Here is a 12,706-nt window from a genome sequence, read left to right as displayed (position 1 = left end):
CAACTGCTCTAACCAGAGGTTCCTCCCCAGGACTCAGGGGAGGCAAAGGGAGGAAATCTTGAGGTTTCCCTAGAAGGTGATGGCTGGGGGTTGGTCAAAGGGAAGATGGTAATCAGAAAGAGAAGTCAGGTTGGCCTCTGTCTGGTCACACATCCGGCCGTGAGAGGGACGGGAGGACAGTCTGGCCAGGTCAGGCTGGTGGTACAGGGTACAGACTCCCAGGAAACAAGAGAGGAGGAGAACAGGCAGCTGGGTCTTTGAAACGCCTTCAGCCTCAGGCCCAGAGACTGGGTATATTGCCCCGAGTTTGTCAGAGTGTGTAGGCTCTGGGAGGAAGGGGTGTGTGTGTGTATGTGTGTGTTAGCGGGGAGGGTTGGGTGGCGACTGGTTCTTTTTCCTGCTGGACAGCTTGCCCTGAAGGACTCATTGCTTTCTAGAAAAGCAAACTTTCCCACCTTTGGTGTGAGCATCCTAGTGTGGCAATGGCTCCACCTGCTGGCCATGCTGGGGTCCTACCGCTCAGCTTCAGTTCAACTGCCTCCATGTTGGGTTTCTCTCCACTACTGCCCTGCCCTTAAGCAGCCCCACACCTGAAGCTCATTTGAATATAGACGGTCACTGCTGGAGGAGACTTGAAAGATACTTTCAACTAGACTCCCTATGGTACAGTTAAAGACAAACTAAGGCCCTGAGAGGGGCTGTAGCTGGCCCAAATCATGTAGAATTCAGGTGTCCTGATCCGAAGCTTTTCCCACTCTTCTGCTGGGAACTCAGGGTTCCTCCAGTTGGATGTCCTGAAGCTGGAGAGGACAGTGTCAGGATAGGTCTGGGGCTTCACCTCTGGAGCATTTCATCAATGGGTGCTCTCCCAGGCTTGGGCAGCCAAGCAGGTCCCGGGACCTTAGTTCACCCTGCTGTGCCTGAAGTCAGCCCTGGAGAATTGACCCTGGACTCTTACGTAGTTCATTATGGAAAAGCATACCTAGATGTATCTTCTGCTAGATTTTCATTTAATGGATAAAGAGGAGGATCCCCTAAGCCTGGATAAAAAGATCGGTGATGGAGTGGCCCTTTTTTTTTTTTTGCTGAAAATGCTGTATAATAATGCAGAACAGTTATATATAGCAAACACCTTTAAAATTTAAACCTTTGAAACATTTAATTTTCCGGCACGAATACACACAAATGCTACTACGGGGGTGGGCTGAGAATGGGGACAGGGTGGGAAGGGCAAATTACAGCCTCCATAGGGATCAGAGTTTCAACAGTTACTTATAAATTATAGTACATCGATTTTATTTACTGACCTAGGCAGCCAGAGGATGGGAGGATATGCTATGTGGAGTAAACACATTCATACCGGGGTGAGGAATGCTAGAGGAGACACAGCTTTTTACACAGCTTTTTAGCATTAAAAATGTATAAAGTATTTAGCAAAAGTTACAGAAAACAGACCAAACAAGCAAGTGTCTTTTGGTTAGGAAATTCCACTTCCATGGGGTTTGCTACTGTGCTCCTGTCTGTGAAAGGTCTGCCCCCACCCCCTCCCCCATCAACTCCTCTAAGTGGAACAATCCCGCCTTTCCTCTTCACGTAAACCCAGTAGCAGTTGAGCAATTTAATGCAACGGGATGCTGCTTCTAATTCCTACAGCCCACACCCAAGAAGCCCACAGCCAGCATTCAGTCATTCAGCAAGTCTTCTGAACACTTACCATGTGCCAGATACCATTCTAGAGTCTGGGGACAGAGCAGTGAACAAATCCTCAGGGAGCTTACAATTCCAGTGCAGGAGAAACAAACACATTTATCTAAGCAAATCTATCCATATGTTTTCAGGTTGTATTAAGAGCTATGGAAAGTATAAAATAGATTGAGAGTAACGGTTGATATCTACATGTGGTTGTTACCCTCCAGGAGGTAAGAATTGAAAACACAGTTCATTAGAATGAAGTGGGGGAGAGATCAGGCCATGCAGAGGGAAGGGCAAGTGCAGGCGCCTGTGATGCAAACTCTGGCAAGTGCAAGAAGCTCTAGGTGAAGGAGGACGAGAAGACGGCTGAGGCTGTGTCAGAGGGAGTGAGGGGAAGAGTGGTGACAGGCCAAATCGCATCAGGCCTTTGAGGCCTCAGGAGTTTGGGCTTTATTAGCAGATGGGGAAAACCATTGGAGGATTTTGAGCAGAGAGGTAACATGATCTGATTTATATTTTAAAGGGATTGTGCTGGCTGCTAAGTAGAGAATAGAGGTAGACAGGCAAGAGAGGGGAAGCAGGGAGACCAAGTAGACTATAGTGATCGTATCAAGAGGAATGGTCATGGCTGGGAGCAGGGCGATACTAGTGGAAGTGGGGAGATGAAGTGGAATTCAAAAGATGTTTTCAAGGTAGAGCCAATAGGACTTGCTCCATCATTTATTGCTTCAAATCATCATCATCATCATCATAATGGCTAACCCTTACTGAGTACTGACTGTACCAACATTGAGATGCTGTATCAAAAATTAAATTAAATCCTATGAAGTAGGTACCATGATCTCAGAAAAAGAAATGGAAACTCAGAGACTAACAGGGGACTGTGCTAGGGGCTCAGTGGCAGAGGCAAAGATGAACAAAATATGAGTTCACCTGAACCCACAGATTTTTTTTTTTTTTTGGCTGTGCCGCACGCGGGATCCTAGTTCCCCACCAGGGATCAAACCCACACCTCAGTGGAAGAGGAAAGTCTTAATCACTGGATTGCCAGGGAAGTCCCAACCCCACAGATTTTTAAATCTTGGAGAGAATACTACAAGTGCATTCAAACCAAAAAACCAACAAACCAACAAAAATGAATGCAAGGCAGAAAGTGAGAAATAACACAAGAGACTAAATGAGGTGCCTAATGTCCAGAGGTGGGCAGGACCCCTTCTAGTTGGGGAGATCAGGGGCTGGGTCATGGAGAGGTGATATCTGAGTGGGGTTGTAAACATGGATAAGAATTTGATGGTAAAAATGGGTGAGGAGGGCTTCCCTGGTGGCGCAGTGGTTGAGAATCTGCCTGCTAATGCAGGGGACACGGGTTCGAGCCCTGGTCTGGGAGGATCCCACATGCCGCGGAGCAACTAGGCCCGTGAGCCACAACTACTGAGCCTGCGTGTCTGGAGCCTGTGCTCCTCAACAAGAGAGGCCGCGATAGTGAGAGGCCCGCGCATCGCGATGAAGAGTGGCCCCCGCTTGCCACAACTAGAGAAAGCCCTCGCACAGAAACGAAGACCCAACACAGCAAAAATAAATTAATTAATTCATAAACTCCTACCCCCAACATCTTTAAAAAAAAAAAAAATGGGTGAGGATATTTGAGGCTGACAGAAGCACATACATATGTGTATGTGGAGATAGGGATACAGATATGTAAAAAGTACTTTCAAAACACTGTGTTTTCCAGTGTGGCAGAAAAGTAGGATATATGGAGGGAAGCTGGGTACCAGAAAGATATGTATCACTGTTTGTGTAAAGCGTTTAATGCCAGACCACAGAGTTTAGATTTATTCATTAGAAGAGAGAGGGCCACTGCAGAGTTTCCATTTATTCATTGATTTATTCATTTATTCAACAAAAATTTTTTGAGTGCTTATTTTAAGCCAGATACTATGCAAGGCCTGGGATAAGACACAGTCCCTCTGTCAAGCCTTTACACTTGGTGGGTGTGGAGGGACAGATGACAGAATAATTAGCGTTGAGTGTGAGTGCTGTGGTGTAGGGAGCCTTGAGCAGGAAGGGCATGGAAGTCATGCAAGGCTACCCAGAGGAGGTGACATCTCAGCTGACCTTGAGGGACAAGCAGGATTTAAAAAGGAGAAGAGGAGATATGGATGTTCCAGGGAGAGGTAGGCACCTTGGCCCAGGCACAAAGTGAGACTGGTCATTCCAGAAATGTGAGTGGTTCTTTTAAGGCCCAAGCAAAGGATATGATTCTTCTTTGTATCTTTATTTCTATACTGAGACTTTCTATTTGTTCCTTTATTTTAAGCATATTATGATTGCTCATTGAAGCATGTTTATAATCGTTGTTTTTAAATCCTTGTCAGATAATTCCAACATCTCTGTCGTCTCAGTGTTGGCATCTGCTAATTATTTTTTCTCATTCAGGTTGAGATTTTCCTGGTTCTTGGCATTACGGGTGATTTTAAATTGTGTCCTGGACACTTTGGGTATTGTGTTATGAAACTCTGGATCTGTTTCAGCAGGGCCCCTTTCATACTGCACTGGGCGGGGGGTACCTCCTGGTTACCACCAGGTGCGGGTAAAAGTCCAGGATCCCCATTCAACTGTTGACACTGGTGGAGTGCTGGGTGCCTCATTATTGCTGGACCAGAGTGGAAGTTCAGCATCCCCCCTAGGTCTCTGCTGATACTACCTTGATGACATGTCACTCCTTGAGTCCTGAGGCCCCTAACCTTCTTTTCTTTACCTTTCAGATTTTTATTTTATATATGATGTTCACTGGTTTTAGAAGTATTTAGCCAGAGGAATAGGGAGAAGTGTGTCTGCTTCATCTTGTCTGGAACTGGACATTCATGCAAGAAATATGAGGGAGGAGAGGAAATCACTAGCCATGAGGCTGGAGAGTTAGGCCTGCTCAAGACCAGTTGTTCTCAAAGCCCTCTTACACCATCGAGAGGTGTAATCAAAAGTTCAAAGACTTTTGATTTTGAGAATTATATCTATCAATAATTACTGTATCAGAAAGTAAAACTGAGACCATTTCAAATTATTCATTAACTCATTTAAAAATAAGAATTACCTCTTTAAGTGAATGTATGTCACCCATTTTAGTGAAAAATAATTATATTTTCCCCAAAAAAAAAAAAAATTAGGGGCTTCCCTGGTGGCGCAGTGGTTGAGAGTCCGCCTGCCGATGCAGGGGACACGGGTTCATGCCCCGGTCCGGGAGGATCCCACATGCCGCGGAGCGGCTGCGCCTGTGAGCCATGGCCGCTGAGCCTGCGCGTCCAGAGCCGGTGCTCCGCAACGGGAGAGGCCACAACGGTGAGAGGCCTGCGTACCGCAAAAAAAAAAAAAAAAAAAAAACCAATTAGGGAGAAATGAGGCATTGTTTCACATTTTGGTAAATTTCTTCAATATCTGGCTTAATAGAAAACTGCTGATACTCTCATGTTTCTTTACTCAATCTGTTGTCATATTACATGTCTTGTGGCCTCTGGAACACTCCACTGTACTACACTTGTGGGAGAATGAAAGTGAAAGAGGGCAAATAACATTTAATATTATTATGAAAATAATTTTGACCTTAGTTACCCCTCGGGAATGTCTTGGGGACCCCCAGGAGATCCTGGATGACACTGCTGCTTTAGAATTCACTCTTTCAGGAGCCACTAGCCTATGTGGTTACTGAGCACTTGAGGTGTGGCCAGTGTGAATGAGGAACAGAACTTTCCACTTTATTTAATTTTAATTAATTCATATCTTAAGACTGGAACAATATAGTTTTTTTTGTTAAATATAATCTTGTTATTTTTGTAGGAATACATTTCACCTTAACTCTTAAAGTAAGACATCTCATTAATAATTTTTTATATTGGGTTTATGTTGCTATGATAAGATTTTGAATATATTGGATTAAATCAAATGCATTTTTAAAATTCATTTCACCTGTTTTTTTTTAACTTTTTAAAATGTGGCTACTTTTAAAATGTAAATTTAAAGTTACTTATGTAACTCATATTTCTACTGGGCAGTACTGCTCTAAATGGATCTAGATGATGAAAACTTTATATGCCATGTGAGGTCTATTCTTTATTTTGAAGGTAATGTGGAACTATTGACAAGTCTGAAGAAGGGAAGTGACTCAATCAGATTTGCATTTTAGAAAGCTCACTTTGGCAGAAGTATGGGGCATGGATCAAAGGAGGAACTAGTTAGGAGGTGACTGCACTAGTGAAGATAAGGGAAACATGTGGCCTGAAGGAAAGTGGCTAAACTGGAGACAGAATGGGAGGATGTAATCTTAGGTGTAATATTGGCATCGTGGTTATGTAGGGAAATGAATGTCCTTATTCTTAGGAGATGCATGCAGAACTCTTTAGGGATGAAGTGTCATAATATCTGCAACTTTCTTTTATTATCTACACTTTTCTTTTTTCAGTTTAATTTTTATTGGCATATAGTTGATTTATAAAGATGTGTTAGTTTCAGGTGTACAGCAAAGTGATTCAGTTATACATATACATATATACACTCTTTTTCAGATTCTTTTCCCTGCAACTTACTTTCAAATCCACCGTATTTACATGGAAACTTTACACACACACACACACACACACACACACACACACACAGTACATCTGTGAGAGAATAAGAGTGATAGGGCAAATAGCATCTTTGTATTATTATGAAAAAATATATATCTATGGAGAGAGGAGGAGGGGAGAGAAAGCAAATGTGGCATGAAATATTAGCAATTGTGAACCTATATGAAGTAATCTAGTAAATAGGGGATCATTTTACTCTTAAATTTTCTAGAGGGTTGACATTTTTCGAAGCCAAAAGATGGGGAAAATAATGAAAAACAAAGAATGCAGCAATTGGATATGAGAGATAGGGAAAAGGGCAGTGAAGAATGATTTTCTGTTTCTCTTTTGGCAACAGAGTGGACCATGTTGTCATCCTCAAGATGGAAACACAGGAGGAGAAACAGGCTCGTGGGGCGAGGATGAGTTCAGTATGGATCTGTGGGCTCAGCAGTGCCTTTGGGATCCGATAGGTAGTGTACAAGCTGAAGTTTCTGAGAGGGAACTTGGCTAGAGATGCAGACTTGGGTGACTTTAAAATCTAGATAGTACTTGAAGGAGAGCACCACGGTGTCAAGGGTGTGTGTGGAGACTGAGAGGGGGGGGGCGTGAGGATAGAACCCTGGGGAGCACTGACTTTGTAGGGTCAGCCAAGAGGGCTACCATGGTAGACAGCCTCCAGGATGGCCCCCAGTGCTGCCTCCTCAGCTTCATACTGGTGTGTGGTCCTCCCCGACATTGGACTAGTATTGGTCTGTGTGACAAGTGATGGTATCGCACTCCTGAGGTCTTGGCCACATGTGCTTATTCTTCTTGGATCAATCACTCTGGGGAAGCCATCTCCATGTCACGAGCAACCCTGCGCAGAGGTCCATGTGTGAAGAACTGAAACTTCCTGCCCATAGCCATGCAAGCGAGCTTGGAAGAGCTGGGGAGAGAATCTTCATGAATGAAAGAATGAATGAATGAGACTGCAATCTCATGAGAAATCCTGAGCCAGAACAACTCAGCAAAACTGCTCCCAAATTCCTGACCCTAAGAAGCTATGTAAGATAATCAATGCTGTTTTACGCTGCTAAATTTGGAGGTAATTTGTTATGTAGCAACAGATAACTGATACGGATGTCTCAAATGGAGACTTAGAAGGGTGGTCAAGGAGACATGAAAACTTTGAGACTGGCATCATAAGGAACCAGGGAAGAGAATAGTTCATGGAGGAAGGTCTGTTATACAGTGTCAAATGCTACCAAGTGGTAGAGAAATGGAATTTTCAACAAAGGGGTGATTGGTAACCTTGGTGAAAGCAATCAGTGGAGTGTGGAAGGGTAGCAACCAGATTATAATAGACTGAAGAATAAGTAAGGATAAAAGCTAGAATTTTTCCATATCACACTTAATTGGGGGGGAAATCCCTTGTGATAAACACCAAATCCCCACTTTGGGGATGAGAAAGCCAGGGTCACATTGCTGCTTGCGGTAAAATCTGTACGCCCCTGCCTGCAGTGGCCTGTTAGAGAATTCTAACTACATTCATTACTCTTTCTGGGAAGAGTTCCGATAAATCCATTTTGTGACCTCACCCCACTTCCAGCGATGTTCTTGCAACATTACAATTTTGGTGTCCCAGCCCGCTGCCCAGCTGGGACGGATGCTCCTTCCTCTGGTTCTGCCTGCCTCACCCCTCCTGCCTTGGGAAGAGAACTGACAAATTAAAGTTAGTGAAGAGCCATTCTTTCATTCATTTCAAAGCTATTTATTGAACTCTTTGTAAGAGCCTCAGCTACTGGCCAGACTTCTCAGACAAGAATGGGCTACCGACGTGATGTTTTACATATGGAGTCAGCACTCCCCAAGCAGAAGAAAATCTTCTTTATCTTCCTGGAGTGAGAGCCCCTGCCCAAGGTTGAATAAAGCACAGCAAAATTCAGCAACTGCAGCATCAACAAATTGAGGCAATCATAGTAATCATTCAGCGGTGATTAATAGCAACAACTCCTCTTGGGTCTCATACATGAACCTATAGATAGGTAGCGATTTCTAGCTCTAAATCTGTTTTCATGTCTTTGGCCTCCAGTCAATCAATTCACCTTCCCATGACCCACACGGCCTCCCTCACAGAAAGATTTCCTGGGAAAGCTTTGCCCTAGGAGTAGAACCACTTCAGACCTGCTTCAGCTCCATTAAGTGACCACACGGTGTCGTGGTCCACCTCCTGGCTTCAGAATCAGATAGGCCTGACCTGGGAGTCCAGCCCTGATACAAGGTATGTGACTTTGAGTGGGTTTTTTTTTTTTTTTTAACCTCTTTCATTCCTAGGCTCCTTATCTGGAAAAAAAAAAAATGGGGTTTAATCATATCTACCTCATAGCATGACCACAAGTTTAACAGGAAGAAACAATTTTTATGTAAAAATATTACTGCCGTATTTCTTCATTCTAAGGGAGGCAGGATTCACCTCAGAGGCGCTCGGCTCATTTGCTGGGGAGAACACTGGGATAAACTTTTGCGGCTGAGAAAACCAGCTGAGCAACTCTACACACACCCATCTCCTTAGCTCCTCCTTTGACCCCAGATTGAGAATAGCCCAGATTGGAGACATTTGTTCACAAAGAGCTAAATTTCTTCGTGTGATAAAGTTATAGAAAGCTGATATTTTCAGGGGAAGGTGGGGAACGGTAGAGAAATGGAGGAGAACGCTCTCAGGAAGGAAAAATGGCTGCAGGCAGGGTTCTGGGTAGCAAAACAGCCAGGACGGAGGGCGGGGCAACAGGGAGGGCGGGGCAGTTGAGGAGCTTTACTGTGGTGATTCCCAGCTATTGCTTGCCCTAAGTGGTGCTATAACTGTCCTATCGTGCCTCTGACCTGCAGTAAAAGTCTTCCACACAAAATGACCCTGTGTTCTGGGAGCTTTAAGGACAGAAGGAAGGAAAGAGTTTAACTTGCTGTGAGAATAATAGGACGAGAGGATGCACTATCACGAGGCAGGAAAATGACCTTGAATTCAGCTGGAGCAGGAATTCATAAGAAAAAGGGAACATGAAAATGTCAGCCCATCCCCCAAGAATCCTTGGGGGGAACAGGGACATCCCACAGAATTTGGTGCGGGGACTTGGGCTGTTTAAGGAAAACATGTTCTAAGAAGGCTGGTAAAAATCAGGTTACATAAGGATTTTTTTTTTTTTTCCCCGCGGTACGCGGGCCTCTCACTGCTGTGGCCTCTCCCTTCGCGGAGCACAGGCTCCGGACGCACAGGCTCAGCGGCCGTGGTTCACGGGCCCAGCCGCTCCGCGGCACGTGGGATCTTCCCGGACCGGGGCACGAACCCGTGTTCCCTGCATCGGCAGGTGGACTCTCAACCACTGCACCACCAGGGAAGCCCTACATAAGGATTAAATGAGAGAATGTACAGAAAGCAATTAGCTCAGAGCCCAACCTGTGATCAGCACTCTAAACTAAAGGTAGCTTCTTATTATGATTTAATGGACAATTTCCTCTTTTCTTCACCCTTTTGAACTTCAAGGACTCACAATCTATTTGAAAATTATGATATAGTCATTCATTTATTCTACAAACATTTATCAAATTCCTTCTATGTAGCAGGTAATTTGAATAATTTCAGGCAGTAGGAGTGATGATCATATTTCACGTATGCAGGCTTAGCGTGTGCCAGGTAGTGGGCTAAGTGCTTTACCCGGCTTGTTTCATTTAATCCTTGTGACAATCCTAGGGGGGAACAATTATCTTCCCACTTTGTAAACGAGGAGGCTGAGGTACAGTGAGGTTAAGCGACTTGCCTAGACCACATAGCTAGCCAGTGGGAGCGCCAAGGTTTGAACCCAGGCAGTCGGATTTCAGAGCATTCTCTAAAACTCCATACTGCACTGTTTTTGAATGCAACAGACATGTGTGTGAGTTATGGCCTATGAGGGGGAGGGGTCATGAGGGAGGGGTCATGGGGAGGTAAACCTACAGGTATGGCTAGGATTTTCTTGCCTTCTTTTTCCTCCTACCTCCCATTCCCATTCTAGCTCGCACTGTCAAGATGGGGGTGGCAGTAGCATCCCAACACTTACATCTGCTCAGAGCTGCTCATCACCTGGTCTGAGGTCTCCCATTCTACCTGTGCCCACCATTAGCAAGCGGAAACACGAAAAGGGAGAGAAGGAAAAGACCTGTTGAACTAACCGATAGATAATTAGAAGCTGACTATTTTGCCATAATGCAGCACAAGGGCAATAAATAAATCAATCACTTGGGGGGCGTGGGGAACGACTTTCCTATAATCAGCATTTAAAGGCTTATACCACTTAATTAGTCTGTTAATTAAAACTGTTCTCCTCCTTCCACATGTTATCAGCCTGCAAGGCAGAGAAAACTCAAGCCCCCTGGGGGGCAGGAGATAAGAGAAGTAAGACTGGAGTGCATAGCAGATTCAGACAGCTGGGCATGTGTGTGTTTTAAAAGCACAACGCTTAGTGCCCGGGGCAAATCTACCTGCTAGTAGGAAGGGAACGTTTATCAAAAACCAAAAGGCTGTTGTCTTTGTTGAACAGAAAGGGGAAAAAATGATTTAATCTTTAAAGAGAAAAGCCCCCATAACCACACACATGGATCTGTGAAGGGCAGATGCACTGCGTGTTCCCTGGGGCACTGGATACAGTGAGAAACAAACATGCTCAGGGCAAACGCTGCGTTATCAGAAGACTCTGGAGCACGGGGACTAAGCCCTGATGCTGACGTGTGTACTTCTTAGGGAACTAACACACATGGAGTCCCTACTATGTGCCAGGCACCACCTCCATTCTTTATGTCTGTAACATCGTGTTTGGTGATTTCATCGACATTCTTAGAGTGCGCTCGGGTTATTTCTGGGAATTCCCACAAAAGGAGCCTCATACGAGCCTTCACAGCTGTGGTCACCAAAGAATGGCTGCTCTGCTCTTCTCCTTCTGTTCTGGCTCTCAGTGGTCCATGCCTCCTGCCCACCAAGAGCTGGGGAAAGCCTCTCATCGCTGTGGCTGACTGTGTCATGCAAATTCATAGGGCCATGAAACTCACAAGTCATTCTTGAGCAGTTCAAATAGACTCCGAGCCCCACAGCTCTCTCCGTGCTCCTGGGAGGACTGTGGCCTTCGTACTCCTTTCCTCTCTTTTCCAGCCCCTCCGCTGGCCTCTGTCCTCTCCACCCTGGTTACCAAATACACACTCTGGTGCACTCGAATGAAGACGAGCAGACACAGAGTCTTCACCAGCATCAGACCACCAGCAGCGGTTAGGTTACCTTGTTATTACAACCCTCACAACAGCCGTGTGACAGACCACTAGCAACCCCATTTTACAAAATAGGGAAACCGTGGCTCAGAGAGGGTAAATCATTTGTCTAGGACTCCACAGGTAGTGACAAAACATTTAAATGAGCTCAGTAAATATATGCTGACAGACAGAATTGGAAATATGGAGGCAAGAGAAGATCTCCAGCTTCTGGGAACTATGGGGCCTGCAGGGGTCCGACTATGTGGTAAAAGGGAAGTGTCTGTTGAGGCCACCCTTCTAGAGTGGGAGAAGGGGCAGAGATGGGGAGTATAGGGTCAGCTCCAAGGTCAACTGCTCGTGAACCCAATTCCCCTGCTGGACACCTGTTGTTATATAATCTACTTTCTACCAACAACCCATCACATTCCAACCCCCCCGCTAGCCCCCCCCCCAAAAAAACCCTTTAGAAATAGTAAGTGGTGACATTTGTTAGCTGCATGAGCCTCTGTATGTCAACATGTACAAACATTCCCACTTGGGGATGGAATGGAGGGGCAGTGGTAATGTGATGGAGAGAGCCTGGGCCTGGAACCCAGTGACAAGCTTCTGTTCCCCGGTAACTAGCTAGGTGACCTTAGGCAAATTACTTCCATTGTCCACCTTCAGTTTCCTCATATGCAAGATGGGAAATGTCAGCCACCTTCCTCAAAATGTTACTGTGGGGATTAAGCGAAGTTAATACAATACTATTATTATATAGAGAGAACTTCAAAATTACAAAGTGCTTCCACATATACCTCTGGCAACCCTCAGAGCACCCTGAGTATTATTATCCCCATTTTTCAGTTGAGGAAATCGAAGACCCAGAAAGATTGGAATTCACTAGAGAACAGTGAGTGGTGCTATTATTCAAAAGCAGTGGGCCTGGCCCCAGCACATCTGACTTTCAGATCCTGCAGCACCACAGTATCTGTCCCAGAGTCCCTGTGTGTGTCATGTTCAAAGCTTTCACTCCTCTCGTAAGCAGTAAACATTTGTGTTCCTATCAGGTATCGTGCCCGGCATCGAGGATACTACTGCAGCGCTCCTATTGTGGCGGGGTAAGTGGACATCATCTAAGTGAGGAACAATCTCTGTGATGAATGTTACAGCTGGGGAAGGGC

The sequence above is a fragment of the Stenella coeruleoalba genome (genome assembly GCF_951394435.1).
Source record: "Stenella coeruleoalba genome assembly, chromosome: 1".
NCBI lineage: Eukaryota > Metazoa > Chordata > Mammalia > Artiodactyla > Delphinidae > Stenella > Stenella coeruleoalba.
This window is presented reverse-complemented; position numbering follows the sequence as displayed.